Below are 16,810 nucleotides of genomic sequence, written 5' to 3'. Positions count from 1 at the left end.
AATTCCTATTCTTTCCAGGACTTTTATCATGAAGGGGTGTTGAATTTTGTCAAATGCTTTCTCAGCATCTAATGAAATGATCATGTGGTTTTGTTCTTTCAGTTTGTTTATATAATGGATCACGTTGATGGTTTTCCGTATATTAAACCATCCCTGCATGCCTGGGATGAAGCCTACTTGATCATGGTGGATGATTGTTTTGATGTGCTCTTGGATTCGGTTTGCCAGAATTTTATTGAGTATTTTTGCATTGATATTCATAAGGGAAATTGGTCTGAAGTTCTCTTTCTTTGTTGGGTCTTTGTGTGGTTTAGGTATAAGAGTAATTGTGGCTTCATAGAAGGAATTCGGTAGTGCTCCATCTGTTTCAATTTGGTGGAATAGTTTTGATAGTATTGGTATGAGGTCTTCTATGAAGGTTTGATAGAATTCTGCACCAAACCCGTCTGGACCTGGGCTCTTTTTGGTTGGGAGACCTTTAATGACTGCTTCTATTTCCTTAGGAGTTATGGGGTTGTTTAACTGGTTTATCTGTTCCTGATTTAACTTCGGTACCTGGTATCTGTCTAGGAAATTGTCCATTTCCTGTAGATTTTCAAGTTTTGTTGAATATAGGCTTTTATAGTAAGATCTGATGATTTTTTGAATTTCCTCTGAATCTGTAGTTATGTCTCCCTTTTCATTTCTGATTTTGTTAATTTGGACACACTCTCTGTTTCCTCTCGTTAGTCTGGCTAAGGGTTTGTCTATCTTGTTGATTTTCTAAAAGAACCAACTTTTGGTTCTGTTGATTCTTTCTATGGTCCTTTTTGTTTCTACTTTGGTTGATTTCAGCTCTGAGTTTGATTATTTCCTGCCTTCTACTCCTCCTGGGTGTATTTGCTTCTTTTTGTTCTAGAGCTTTTAGGTGTGCTGTCAAGCTGGTGACATATGCTCTTTCCTGTTTCTTTCTGCAGGCACTCAGCACTATGAGTTTTCCTCTTAGCATAGCTTTCATTGTGTCCCATAAGTTTGGGTATGTTGTACCTTCATTTTCATTAAATTGTAAGAAGTCTTTAATTTCTTTCTTTATTTCTTCCTTGACCAGGTTATCATTGAGTAGAGCATTGTTCAATTTCCACGTATATGTGGGCATTCTTCCCTTATTGTCATTGAGGACCAGCTTTAGACCATGGTGGTCTGATAGCACGCATGGGATTATTTCTATCTTTCTGTACCTGTTGAGGCCCATTTTTTGACCAACTATATGGTCAATTTTGGCGAAAGTACCATGAGGAGCTGAGAAGAAGGTATTTCCTTTTGCTTTAGGATAGGATGTTCTATAAATATCTATTAAGTCCATTTGGGTCATGACTTCTCTTAGTGTGTCTACGTCTCTGTTTAATTTCTGTTTCCATGATCTGTCCATTGATGAGAGTGGGGTGTTGAAATCTCCTACTATTACTGTGTGAGGTGCAATGTGTGTTTTGAGCTTTAGTAAGGTTTCTTTTACGTATGTAGATGCCCTTATATTTGGGGCATAGGTATTTAGGATTGAGAGTTCATCTTGGTGGATTTTTCCTTTGATGAATATGAAGTGTCCTTCCTTATCTTTTTTGATGACTTTTAGTTGAAAATTGATTTTATTTGATATTAGAATGGCTACTCCAGCTTGCTTCTTCTGACCACTTGCTTGGAAAGTTGTTTTCCAGCCTTTCACTCTGAGGTAGTGTCTGTCTTTGTCTCTGAGGTGTGTTTCCTGTAGGCAGCAGAATGCAGGGTCCTCGTTGGGTACCCAGTTTGTTAATGTATGTCCTTTCATTGGGGAGTTGAGGCCATTGATGTTGAGAGATATTAAGGAACAGTGATTATTGCTTCCTGTTATATTCATATTTGGATGTGAGGTTATGTTTGTGTGCTTTTCTTCTCTTTGTTTTGTTGCCAAGACGATTAGTGTCTTGCTTCTTCTAGGGTATAGCTTGCCTCCTTATGTTGGGCTTTACCATTTATTATCCTTTGTATTGCTGGATTTGTAGAAAGATATCGTGTAAATTTGGTTTTGTCATGGAATATCTTGGTTTCTCCATCTGTGTTAATTGAGAGTTTTGCAGGATACAGTAACCTGGGCTGGCATTTGTGTTCTCTTAGGGTCTGTATGACATCTGTCCAGGATCTTCTGGCTTTCATAGTTTCTGGAGAAAAGTCTGGTGTGATTCTGATAGGTCTGCCTTTATATGTTACTTGACCTTTTTCCCTTACTGCTTTTAATATTCTTTCTTTATTTTGTGCGTTTGGTGTTTTGACTATTATGTGACGGGAGGTGTTTCTTTTCTGGTCCAATCTATTTGGAGTTCTTTAGGCTTCTTGTATGCCTATGGGTATCCTTTTTTTAGGTTAGGGAAGTTTTCTTCTATGATTTTGTTGAAGATATTTACTGGTCCTTTGAGCTGGGAGTCTTCACTCTCTTCTATACCTATTATCCTTAGGTTTGATCTTCTCATTGAGTCCTGGATTTCCTGTATGTTTTGGACCAGTAGCTTTTTCTGCTTTACATTATCTTTGACAGTTGAGTCGATGATTTCTATGGGATCTTCAGCTCCTGAGATTCTCTCTTCCATCTCTTGTATTCTGTTGGTGAAGCTTGTATCTACAGCTCCTTGTCTCTTCTTTTGGTTTTCTATATCCAGTGTTGTTTCCATGTGTTCTTTCTTGATTGCTTCTATTTCCTTTTTTAATTCCTTCAACTGTTTGATTGTGTTTTCCTGGAATTCTTTCAGGGATTTTTGTGACTCCTTTCTATCTGCTTCTACTCGTTTATTTATGTTTTCCTGGAATTCTTTCAGGGATTTTTGCGATTCCTCTCTGTAGGCTTCTACTTGTTTATCAATGTTTTCCTGTGTTTCTCTAAGGGAGTTCTTCATGTCTTTCTTGAAGTCCTCCAGCATCATGATCAAATATGATTTTGACACTAGGTCTTGCTTTTCTGGTGTGTTTGGATATTCCGTGTTTGCTTTGGTGGGAGAATTGGGCTCCGGTGATGCCATGTAGTCTTGGTTTCTGTTGCTTGGGTTCCTGTGCTTGCCTCTCGCCATCAGATTATCTCTAGTGTTACTTTGTTCTGCTATTTCTGACAGTGGCTAGACTGTCCTATAAGCCTGTGTTTCAGGCGTGCTGTAGACCTGTTTTCCTGTTTTCTTTCAGCCAGTTATGGGGACAGAGTGTTCTGCTTTCGGGCGTGTAGTTTTTCCTCTGTACAGGTCTTCAGCTGTTCCTGTGGGCCTGTGTCTTGAGTTCACCAGGCAGATCACTTGCAGCAGAAAAGTTGGTCTTACCTGTGGTCCCGAGGCTCAAGTTTGCTCGTGTGGTGTTGCTTATGAGCTCTCTGCAGCAGCCGCAACCAGGAAGATCTGTGCCGCCCTTTCAGGGAGCTTCAGTGCACCAGGGTTCCAGATGGCGTTTGGTGTTTTCCTATGGAATCAGTAATGTGTGCAGAGTGCAGTCTCTTCTGGTTTCCCAGGTTGTCTGCCTCTCTGAAGGTTTAGCTCTCCCTCCCATGGGATTTAGGTGCAGAGAACTGTTTATCTGGTCGGTCCCTTCAGGTTCAGGCGGTGTCTCAGACGCAGGGGACCCGCTGCTGCTGTGCCCTTATCCAAGGGAACCCAGAAGCCGTATACAGTTTCCTCTTGGGCCAGGGATGTGGGCAAGGGTGGGCAGTGTTGGTGGTCTCTTCCGCTCTGCAGTCTCAGGAGTGCCCACCTGTCCAGGTGGTGAGGTCTCTCTTCCACGGGGTTTGGGAGCAGAGAGCTGCTGCGGGCAGGGATCCACAGGTCCAAGTGTCTTTTGGTAAACAGCTAGAAGATACTACCCCTGCAGAAATAGTGAAGTTATTGGCTGATCAATTGACATGATTAGATCCCAAACTTGGCTTCAAAGTATTTTCCACAGCTTGGGAGGGGCTATTTTTGCCATAATATTATGTGCATTATGTATTATGTTGCTTTATTTTTCCATGATTAAACCCCTACAAGGGCATTTAGCTATGTTATGGGAAGTGTTACTCTTGAAACAAAAGAAAGAAGAAGGAATTGTTGAGACATAGAGATGCAGCTCCCAGGCAGGATAAAGTAAGGACTGGTGACAGGTGCACATAGGGACTGAAATGCCGCCCTTGAGAAGAAAATGTTTTTCTCACTTGGCCTTAAACTATGTTCTGCTGTATCCTGTTTCTGTGGAAGCCGTTCTCATGGTAATGGTGAGTATATTTTGATAATAAGAAGAGGGGTGATTTATTATGTGAGTATTTTGAGAAGAAGCCTTTGTTTAGCTATATTTCTTGGTTTAGTCTTGCCTCAATTGTTCCTGGTATCCTGGGAATAATGATCTTTTGCTCTCTTGCCAGAATGAAAATTGAAATAATGCATATTCATATCTATATAAGGATTAATAAATCCTGCAACTTCATGCAGTTGCTTCTCCCTTTGCTCTGCATCCCCTGTGTCCTGGTGGTGTGCAACTGTACCCAGGGCCCCCAACACACTAGATATTGACACACCCTAATGGTGTTCAGCTGGATGGTGGCCAGCCCAGATGAGAATTGGAGGTCAGTGGCACCATGCATTTGGCCCATGATGTTTGAGGGATTGCAGAAGATAAGGGGAGGTCCACAAGTGATTTTACCTTCAAGAGAGTTGAGGGAAGATGGGCACTCAGAGGAAGGCTGAACCTAAGGTAGAGGGGGAGGGGCCACACTGCCATACCAGGAACATGTCTGGTTTTATCTCATTGCCAGGCACACACCTTGGTGCATGACAGTCTCTGTGAATGTCTTAACAAAGGAAGACAAGGTCATACTAGCCCCCAAACACACCTAGGCCAGCTGATGACATGTGACCAACGGACTAAAACCAGCCTCTCTTTCCCTCTTATGACACTTCCCTCACATGGCCCATCCCCAAACCACACAAAAGCTGCCACAGCTGCAGAATCAGATACCTTTCCAACTGCTCTTGTCCTGCTGGGTGGCAACTAGACTGTGGTGACTGCCAGGGGATGTTCGTGCCTGGTGACCCCCTAAAACAGCTGCAGGTGGACCATACAAGGAGAGACAGAAGTAGATGAGGAGGGGAACAATACAATGGAATGAGGACCTGTGATGGCTAGGGCAACTGGATCTTTAGATCTTTGGCTGGTAACAAAGATGTTTTATCCATATCAAGGCTTTAGCCAACTCTCCCTATCCTCAGCAACTGAGTTGTAATGAAGTAGTGAGAACCCTGAAGCTCTGGAAGGAGAGTGTGCGAATGGGTGCTCCCTGGCTCAAAAGTGAGCCTCTGGAAAAGGCACTGGAGAAACTGGTCAGTCTGGGTAGAGGTAGTTAGCAAGAAAGCTATGGCATTTCCAAGTGACATCACAGGTAGTGTCTTCCCTGGAAATTCTCTTGTATCCAGGAGAACACTAGAATCTTCTGTGATGTCACCAGTGTTGTGGTGACACCAACTACCTGTGCCTATCCCTTCAGTGCCTAATGGTTTCAGAAGCAGGCATGTTCTCAAGGCTGCTCAGTCTATTTCAGAGGGACAATCATATACGTGCAGAGACCAGACCAAGGCAGAAGGAGGCCAGACTTCTATCATGTTGGAGAATAAGACGAATGGAATGATCCTGGAGAAGGTGAAGTAAGTACTGGGTAGGGGAAGGGGAGCTTCTTCGAAGAAGTTGGCTTGTGTTGGTCCTTCCAGGAGTATGATGTATGATTTGGAGCCTCAGTCTTCCCAAATGGCTGACCCAGACTCAACAATTTCTGATCATTAGTTTGACAGACAGCCAAGAATTGATACATGTCAAGAGGCTCTCCTTGGAGCTTTTTAATGTCATGGGGAGTATCAAAGAATACCAGGATGAGCCTCTCTAAGAATAACCAAGTGGGGAGGAGAGATGGCTTGGTGGTTAAGAGCATTGACAGCTCTTCCAGAGGTCCTGAGTTCAAATCCCAGCAACCACATGGTGACTCACAACCATCTGTAATGGGATCTGATGCCTTCTTATGGTGTGTCTGAAGACAGCTACAGTGTATTTATATATAATAAATAAATAAATCTTTTTTTAAGAGTACAAGGAGTCCTTTATTATAGCCAGTGGCTGAGAGTAGGCAAGCTTCTCTGAAAGACTCTTGGTACTAAAGTCCAAGGGATACAGCATTTTTAAAAGGCAAAACCGACGGTGGCATCAGTGTTAGTTGAGGATTTGAATAACCTTTCAACATTTGTTTTGACAGAACATAGTAATTATTTGGGTCACAATGTAACAAATTATTTTCATTTATGTCCTTTATCAGATATTTTAGTTTATACAAACATTATTTATTTCAGTTAATACATCTGGACCATGGTCGGGGTCATGAAAAGTCCCAAGTGTGCTGCCAAGGCAGACATGGCTGTAGAGGGTTGTGAAATGTCTAAACATGTTGCCTCAGGCTTGGTATTCCATGTCTTTTGGTGTGGTAAGTCTCGGACATTTCTTCTTTGTGGTTATTGTTTTCTCTTATGAAGTTCTAGGTTGGGTGAACTTTTTTTTATCTTTATTAATTTGGGTATTTCTTATTTACATTTCTATTGTTATTCCCTTTCCTGATTTGAGGGCCAACATCTCCCTAAACCCTTGCCTTCCCTTCTCTATGGGTGTTCCCATCCCCATCCTCCCCCCATTACCACCCTCCCCCCAACAATCACGTTCACTTGGGGTTCACTCTTGGCAGGACCAAGGGCTTCCCCTTCCACTGGTGCTCTTACTAGGCTATTCATTGCTACCTATGCCCAGGTTCAGTCCATGTATAATCTTTGGGTAGTGGCTTAGTCCCTGGAAGCTCTGGTTGGTTGGCATTGTTGTTCATATGGGGTCTCAAGCCCCTTCAAACTCTTTCAGTCCTTTCTCTAATTCCTTCAAACGGGGTCCTGTTGTCAGTTCAGTGGTTTAATGATGGCATTTGACTATGTTTTTGCTGTATCTAGCTGTGTTTCTCAGGAGAGATCTACATCTGGTTCCTGTCGGCCTGCACTTCTTTGCTTCATCCATCTTATCTAGATTGGTGGCTTTATATGTATGGGCCACATGTGGGGCAGGATCTGAATGGTGTCCTTCTGCCTCTGTTCTAAACTTTGCCTCCCTATTCCCTCCCAAGGGTATTCTTGTTCCCCTTTTAAAGAAGGAGTGAAGCATTCGCATTTTGGTCATCCTTCTTGAGTTTCATGTGTTCTGTGAATCTAGGGTAATCAAGCATTTGGGCTAATATCCACTGATCAATGAGTACATACCATGTGTGTTTTACTGTGATTGGGTTACCTCACACAGGATGATATTTTCCAGTTCCATCCATTTGCCTATGAATTTCATAGTCATTGTTTTTGATAGCTGAGTAATATTCCATTGTGTAGATGTACCACATTTTCTGTATCCATTCCTCTGTTGAAGGGCATCTGGGTTCTTTCCAGCTTCTGGCTATTATAAATAAGGCTGCTATGAACATAGGGAGAATGTGTCTTTGTTAAATGTTGGGGCATCTTTTGGGTAATATGCCCAAGAGAGGTATAGCTGGGTCCTGAGGTAGTTCAATGTCCAATTTTCTGAGGAACCTCCAGACTGATTTCCAGAATGGTTGTACCAGTCTGGAATCCCACCAACAATAGAGGAGTGTTCCTCTTTCTCCACATCCTTGCCAGCATCTGCTGTTACCTGAGTTTTTGATCTTAGCCATTCTAACTGGTGTGAGGTGAAATCTCAGATTTGTTTTGATTTGCATTTCCCTTGTGACTAAAAATGTTGAACATTTCTTTAGGTGTTTCTCAGCCATTCAGAATTCCTCAGCTGTGAATTGTTTTTTTAGCTCTGAACCCCATTTTTAATAGGGTTATTTGTCTCCCTGTGGTCTAACTTCTTGAGTTCTTTGTATATTTTTGATATAAGCCCTCTATCTGTTGTAGGATTGGTAAAGATCTTTTCCCAATCTGTTTGTTGGTTGCTGTTTTGTCCTAACAACAGTGTCCTTTGCCTTACAGAAGCTTTGCAGTTTTATGAAATCCCATTTGTCAATTCTTGATCTTAGAGCATAAGTCATTGGTGTTTTGTTCACGAAATTTTCTCCAGTGCCTATGTGTTCGAGTTGCTTCCCCACATTTTCTTCTATTAGTTTGAGTGTATCTAGTTTGATATGGAGGTCCTTGATCCACTTGGACTTAAGCTTTTTTCAGGGTGATTAGCATGGATTGATCTCCATTCTTCTACATGCTGACCTCCTGATGAACCAGCACCATTTGCTGAAAATGCTATCTTTTTGCCATTGGATGGTTTTGGCTCCTTTGTCAAAAATCAAGTGACCATAGGTGTGTGGGTTCATTTCTGGGTGTTCAATTCTATACCATTGGTCTATCTGTCTGTCTCTGTACCAATACCATGCAGTTTTTATCACTATTGCTCTGTCATACTGCTTGACTACAGGGATAGTGATTCCCCCGGAAATCCTTTTATTGTTGAGGATAGTTTTAGCTATCCTGGGTTTTTTGTTATTCCAGATGAATTTGCAAATTGTTCTGTCTAACTCTATGAAGAACTGGTTTGGCATTTTGATGGGGATTGCATTGAATCTGTAGATCGCTTTTGGTAAAATGGCCAATTTTACTATATTAATCCTGCCAATCCATGAGTATGGGAGATCTTTCCATCTTCTGAGGTCTTCTTCAATTTCTTTCTTCAGAGGCTTGAAGTTCTTATCATACAGATCTTTTACTTGCATGGTTAAAGTCACACCGAGGTACTTTATATTATTTGGGACTATTATGAACAGTGTCAATTCCCTAATTTCTTTCTTGGCTTGTTTCTCTTTTGTGTAGAGGAAAGCTACTGATTTATTTGAGTTAATTTTATACCCAGCCACTTTGCCGAAGGTGTTTATCAGGTTTAGTAGTTCTCTGGTGGAACTTTTGTGATCACTTACATATACTATCATATCATCTGCAAATAGTGATATTTTGACTTCTTCTTTTCCAATCTGTATCCCTTTGATCTCCTTTTGTTGTCTGATTGCTCTGGCTAGAACTTCAAGAACTATATTGAATAAGTAGGGAGAGAGTGGGCAGCCTTGTCTAGTCCCTGATTTTAGTGGGATTGCTTCAAGTTTCTCTCCATTTAGTTTAATGTTAGCAACTGGTTTGCTGTATATGTCTTTTACTATGTTTAGGTATGGGCCTTGAATTCCTATTCTTTCCAGGACTTTTATCATGAAGGGGTGTTGAATTTTGTCAAATGCTTTCTCAGCATCTAATGAAATGATCATGTGGTTTTGTTCTTTCTGTTTGTTTACATAATGGATCATGTTGATGGTTTTCCGTATACTAAACCATCCCTGCATGGCTGAGATAAAGCCTACTTGAACATGGTGGATGATTGTTTTGATGTGCTCTTGGATTCGGTTTGCCAGAATTTTATTGAGTATTTTTGCATCAATATTCATAAGGGAAATTGGTCTGAAGTTCTATTTCTTTGTGGGGTCTTTGTGTGGTTTAGGTATAAGAGTAATTGTGGCTTCATAGAAGGAATTCGGTAGCGCTCCTTGTGTTTCAATTTTGTGGAATAGTTTTGATAGTATTGGTATGAAGTCTTCTATGAGGGTCTGATAGAATTCTGTACTGAATCCATCTGTACTTGGGCTCTTTTTATTTGGGAGACCTTTAATGACTGCTTCTATTTCTTTAGGAGTTTTGGGATTGTTTAAATGGTTTATCTGTTCCTGATTTAACTTTGGTACCTGGTATTTGTCTAGGAAATTGTCCATTTCCTGCAGATTTTCAAGTTTTGTTGAATATAGGCTTTTGTAGTAGGATCTGATGATTTTTTGAACTTCTGAATCTGTAGTTATGTCTCCCTTTTCATTTCTGATTTTGTTAATTTGGACACACTCTCTGTGTCCTCTCGTTAGTCTGGCTAAGGGTTTATCTATCTTGTTGAGTTTCTCCAAGAACCAACTTTTGGTTCTGTTGATTCTTTCTATGGTCCTTTCTGTTTCTACTTGGTTGATTTCAGTTCTGAGTTTGATTATTTCCTGCCTTCTACTCCTCCTGGGTGTATTTGCTTCTTTTTGTTCTAGAGCTTTTAGGTGTGCTGTCAAGCTGCTGATATATGCTCTCTCCTGTTTCTTTCTGCAGTCACTCAGAGCTATGGGTTTTCCTCTTAGCACAGCTTTCATTGTGTCCCATAAGTTTGGGTATGTTGTACCTTCATTTTCATTAAATTCTAAGAAGTCGTTAATTTCTTTCTTTATTTCTTCCTTGACCAGGTTATCATTGAGTAGAACATTGTTCAATTTCCATGTATATGTGGGCGTTCTTCCCTTATTGTTGTTAAAGACCAGCTTTAGCCTGTGGTGGTCTGATAGAACACATCGGATTGTTTCTTACTTTCTGTATCTATTGAGGCCTGTTTTATGACCATTTATATGGTCAATTTTGGAGAAAGTTCCATGAGCTGGTGGGAAGGAGGTATATCCTTTTGTTTTAGGATAGAATGTTCTATAAATATCTTTTAAGTCATTTTGTTTCATGACTTCTCTTAGTCTGTCTATGTGTCTGTTTAATTTCTGTTTCCATGATCTTTCCATTGATGAGAGTGGGGTGTTGAAATCTCCTACTATTATTGTGTGAGGTGCAATGTGTGCTTTGAGCTTTATTATGGTTTCTTTTATATGTAGGTGCCCTTGTATTTGGAGCATAGATATTTAGGATTGAGAGTCCATCTTGGTGGATTTTTCCTTTGATTAATATGAAGTGTCCTTCCTTATCTTTTTTGATTACTTTTAGTTGAAAATCAATTTTTTCGATATTAGAATGACTACTCCACCTTGCTTCTTCAGACCATTTGCTTGGAAAAATGTTTTCCAGCCTTTCTTTCCAGTGTCTTTCTTTGTCTCTGTGGTGTGTTTCCTGAAGGTAGCAGAATTCAGGGTCCTCATTGCGTATCCAGTTTGTTAATCTATGTCTTTTTATTGGGGGAGTTGAGTCCATTGATGTTCAGAGATATTAAGGAATAGTGATTCTTGCTTCCTGTTATATTTGTATTTGGATGTGAGATTATGTTTGTGTGCTTTTCTTCTGTTTTGTTGCCAAGAAGATTAGTTTCTTGCTTTTTGTAGGGTGTAGCTTGCCTCCTTATGTTGGGCTTTACCATTTATTAGCCTTTGTAGGGCTGGATTTGTAGAAAGATATTGTGTAAATTTGGCTTTGTCATGGAATATCTTGGTTTCTCCATGTATGTTAATTGAGAGTTTTGCTGGATACAGCAACCTGGGGTGGCATTTGTACTCTCTTAGGGTCTGTATGAGATCTGTCCAGGATCTTCTGGCTTTCATAATCTCTGGTGAGAAGTCTGGTGTGATTCTGATAGGTCTGCCTTTATATGTTACTTGACCTTTTTCCCTTACTGCTTTTAATATTCTTTCTTTGTTTTGTGCATTTAGTGGTTTGACTTATGTGATGGGAAGAGTTTCTTTTCTGGTCCAATCTATTTGGAGTTCTGTAGGCTTCTTGTATGTTTATGGGCATCTCTTTCTTTAGGTTAGGGAAGTTTTCTTCTATGATTTTGTTGAAGATATTTACTGGTCCTATGAGCTGGGAGTCTTCACTCTCTTCTATACCTATTATCCTTAGGCTTGATCTTCTTATTGTGTCCTGGTTTTCCTGTATGTTTTGGACCAGTAGCTTTTTCTGTTTTTCATTACTTTGACAGTTTTGTTGATGATTTCTATGGAATCTTCTGCTCCAAAGATTCTCTCTTCTATTTCTTGTATTGTGTTGGTCATGCTTGTATATACGGCTCCTTGACTCTTCCTTTGGTTTTCTATATCCCGGTTTGTCTCCCTTTGTGATTTCCTTGTTGCTTCTATTTCCATTTTTAATTCCTTCACCTCTTTTATTTTGTTTTCCTGGAATTCTTTCAGAGATTTTTGTGATTCCTTCCTATAGGCTTCTACCTGTTTATTTATGTTTTCCTCCATTTCTCTAAGGGAGTTCCTTGTCTTTTTTCAAGTCCCCCATCATCATGATCAAATGTGATTTTAAATCTAGATCTTGCTTTTCTTGTGTGTTTGAATATTCAGTGTTTGCTTTGGTGGGAGAATTGGGCTCCCATGACGCCATGTAGTCTTGGTTTCTCTTGCTTGGGTTCCTGAGCTTGCCTCTCGCCATCAGGTTGTCTCTGGTGTTACCTTGTTCTGCTATTTCTGACAGTGGCTAGACCGTCCTATAGGCCTGTGTGTCAGGAGTGCTGTAGATCTGTTTTCCTGTTTTCTTTCAGTTATGGGAACAGAGTGTTCTGCTTTCGGGAGTGTAGTCCTTCCTGTCTACTGGTCTTCAGCTGTTCCTGTGGGCCTATTTCCTGAGTCTACCAGGCAGGTCGCTTGGTCTTACCTGTGGTCCTGCAGCTAAAGTCGCTTGTGGGGAGCTGCTTTTGAGCTCTCCATTAGGGCAGCAACCAGGAAGGCCTGCACTTTTCTGCAGAAATCCATCATAGTTGTGCCCTCTCTTTTTGGTTTGAGTTAATCCAGAGGAAGTCCAAGTTGAAAACCATGAATAACAATCATAATCATATTCTCTGCTTCAATAATATTTTTTTGGTTCTTTTTTTCAGAGCTGGGGATCTGTTGTTGTAAAAGTATAAAAATAAAACGGTAATTTTTGGTCTTTTACCCTGCTAGGTCCTACACCTCAGTGCCCCAGATATCTGTTAGATATCTTGGCGGAAACACAGCTAGATATCTTGGGGGAAAGCCCAGCCCCACACTTTCTTACATTCAAACCCTCACATAAAAGAACACACAACACAATAATCTTAGATCCAATTGGTAAGATATAATTGCCCACTTAAACATACAAAGCCCAGTACCATCTATTCCTTACACCTTTTATTTGCCAGGTCTCCAGCTTCTCCTTCTCCCAGGACGACTCCTTGCTTCTCCCCTCTCTCCATCTCCTGTCTCCTCTAACTTTTCTCCCAACTCATCCTTTCTCAGTTCCCCATCATGTCTTCAAACAGTCCCTTTCCCACTTTTTTCATTACTCACTCTCCCAACTATATCAACTCTTCCATGCTTTAGTTTCTCTTTCTCCCACAACGACTCCTAGCTTCTCCCCTCTCTCCATTTCCTGTCTCCTCTAACTTTTCTCAGTTCCCCATCGTGTGCTTAACCAGTCCCTTTCCCACCTATCTTCATTACTCCTCTCCCAACTCTCTCAACTGTTCAATCTTTTCCCCCCTCCTCAGGTTCTACTGGCTCAACTGTCACCAACTGTCTTCTCTCACCCTATTCTCTGAATCTAATCCCCCTCTCGCTCCTGACTCCTCCCTCTGCCCAAATCTAGCGCTCTTGCCTTTATTTTACAAATTCAGAGAGAACTCCAAGGCAAACCACAGCAGGGATCGAACCCAGGGCCTTGCGCTTCCTAGGCAAGCGCTCTACCACTGAGCTAAATCCCCAACCCCTTCAATAATATTCTTGAGCACTTGTTACACTGAAAGACCTAAAGATAGAAATGAGTATAATGGAAAGATACATCTAGTTTTGTCTAGACCTCATGGTCATGATGACTTTTAAGAGGCTCTTCATGACCATAGATTCTTCAAATATGGTTAAATAACTTATCTCTCATTTTTTGAGGGACAGCAAGAGGAGTAAGAAAACAATTTCAAAAAGTCTATTCTTTCCCTAAAAGTGTGGATTGAAATTCAAATATTTATAATCTATCTAATAGTATTTGTTCCGGAAAAGAAGATAAGAGAGGGTAAACTAGTAGTCTTTAAACAAAAAAATGGCCCAAAAGAGCAAACACATAGGACCTGACAGAGTTTTTGCCAAGACATTTGATTTTGGTCTTGAATTTCTCTAGATCACTTTTTGGTCATTCCATGTATTGTGAGATGGAAAATCCTTCCTCCCTTAAACAGGAGAAACCATGGAAGACCACTGTATGCTCTTGTTTGTAAAGAACAACAAGAAGCATCCAATTACTTTCAAAGAAAAGATGCTTTATTTTATGATTGAAAGTTTCTCCTAGTGTCAGAGAAGCAGGGTTAGAGGCAGCAGTACTAGGAAGCAGGAACAAGAAAGCTTCCATTTACTTAAGCCTTTGATGTTCCTCAGAACATCAATTTCAACAGAATTGTCTCTATGTAGAATTACTTCTGGCTAATTCATTGTTGTCTTTGCATTTTAAGTATTTTAATCCACAGTATTTTATTATATATTTTCAAACTATTGTTAGGGGAATTTTTCCCAGTATGTTTTTTACCAGCATAAAGGAAGACTAAGGACTTTTGTGTGTTCATATTGTATTCTACATTTAGGAATGTATTTATCAGTCTTAAGAGACTGTGATACATTTTTAGAGATTTTAAAATAGTATCATGTCATCTGTAAATGAGATTATTTTGACTTCTCCACTTTTTCATTTGTATTTCCAGGGTCTTCTTCATTTGTCATATTGTTCTAGGTAAGAGTACACATACTGTACTTCATAGGTGTGAAAACAGTGTATATTCTTGTCTTGTTCCTGACTGTAGTGGAACTGCTTTGAACTTTTCACTCTTTAGCATGATGCTAGCTTTGGGCTTGTTGTACCTTGCCTTTATTATATTGAACTATGTCCTGTATAGCTATAGCTTCTCCAAGATTTCTGTCATGAATGAATGTTGGATTTTGTTACAGGCCGATTTTTTTGCACCTAATAAGATGATAGTGTCTTTTGTGCCTTTGATCATTTATGTGTGTGTGTGTGTGTGTGTGTGTGTGTGTGTTAAATCAAACATGCATGTCTGGATTTAAGAAAGCTGACCTCGTCAAAGATTATTTTCTAAGATTGTCTTGAATCTGTTCACAAGTATTTTATTGAGAATATGTGTATATAGGTGGAAATGAGTCTGTAATACTCTCTCTTCTTCTCTTTCTCAGTCACTTCTGTGTAATTCTCTCTCTCTCTTTTACTTCCCATTTGTGTCTTTCTTCCCATGTCTCATTCTCTCTCTTTTTTTCTCTGTCAACTGTTGGATAATACCAGATACAAAATAGAATTTTAATCTATGCAATCCCTTTGTCTACTTTATGGAATAGTTTAAGAAACTTTAAATACTTTTTAAATGTCTAATCCAATTGTTAAACTGAATATGTGAGGTCCTATGATCTTTTAGGTGGGAGAGTTTAAATACCTACCTCTATGTCATTGGTTAATATGGCACTGTTTAAATTATGCACCTTGAGCTGATTTAATACTGGTTTATCAATTACATCCAGTTAATCATGAATATCTTAAAAGAATATTCTAGTTTGGGGAATGTAAATATTAAAAGACTTGTGTTTTTTTCCATGTCTCCTTTCTTCTCTTTAATTTTATTAATTCCACCCTTTCTTTTACCTAACTTGGCCAGAGGTTATGACAATCTTGTTAATATTTTCCAAGAACGAACTCTTCCTTTCATTCATTATATTTTTGTCATCATTTTATTGATTTCAGCCATGATGAGTTGGATATACATGTTATACCCCTTCCACAAGGCTCAAAGGCCATCCTAAAAGATGGGGCAAAGACACTGTAGGTGGCCAAATTGAGGGGGGATAAGATTAAAGAGTGTCTTCTGTATAAGAGGAGTGCTGCCCTCATGCACATAGCAGCTTGGTTCTCTGAACAGCTTCAAGTCAGTCAACAGTCGTCAATGCAGTGAAAAGTCCTGGGAGCTCCTACCCCTAACTGACATAATATAGACAGTTAGTGTCTTCTGTTGGAGGGTTGAACAATTTTTTGTAAGGGTTTATCATGGAGTTATTAAACAGTAATTTAATGTGGAAGATTACAAACATAGGTTTCAAAGAAATAGTGATGTGGACGGCATAAATAGGAGAATTATCATCAAAATAAATTGGTGGAAATTCCCAAACAATAAAATATTTAAAGTATATTCCTCAATATTATGTATATAGAGAATGTTTTATTGTATAGGGATGTTTCATTAAGTTACTTTAATGAACTCTATTAACTGCAACATGTCTGAGAATTCTGTGAATGCAATGCAAGAGCATTATCTAATTTGTCAATAATTTTTAAAAGGCCATTTACAGAAATAGTAAATATTTTTCCATGTACACATTCAACAATGGGCTTATATAATACATATTCAAAAATCTAAAACACTATATGTCAAGAAAAAAATTAAAATGGGTTACATATATAAGCATTATATTTGCAATTGAAGAAACTCAATAACCCTATGTAAGAGATAATGAATATCTGGTCCTTATGGAGACACATCTCTCTTGGAAACATAAATATATTATGTTATAAACATTATATATATGTATATATATACATATACACACATACATATACATGTATATATATATATGTATGTATTTGTTTACATTGCAAATGTCATCCCCCAAAATGGTCTTTGTTCCTTGAATCCCCCAAACCATTCTGATTCTCTTTTTTTTCTAAAACAGTGCTCCCCCATCTACATATCCACTTCTACTTTAGCCCTCTGTCATCTTCCTTCTCTGGGATATCGTGTTTCCACAGGAACAATTGCCTCCAGACCCAGAGATGGCAGATGAGACAGTTGTCTTCTCCATATACTCTGCTATCTATGTCGTAGAAGCCATGAACTGGCCCATGTATACTCTTTAGTTGGTGGTAAAGTTCCTGAGCCTCTGAAGGGTAAACTTAATTTATACTGTTGTTCTTCATATTGGGTTCCAATCCCCTCAGCTCCTTCAGGCACTATGCTAACTCTTCGTTTGTGGTCA

This window comes from Rattus norvegicus, chromosome 3, assembly GCF_021556685.1.
Source record: "Rattus norvegicus strain SHRSP/BbbUtx chromosome 3, alternate assembly SHRSP_T2T, whole genome shotgun sequence".
Lineage (NCBI taxonomy): Eukaryota > Metazoa > Chordata > Mammalia > Rodentia > Muridae > Rattus > Rattus norvegicus.
Note: the sequence above shows the minus strand (reverse complement) of the source record.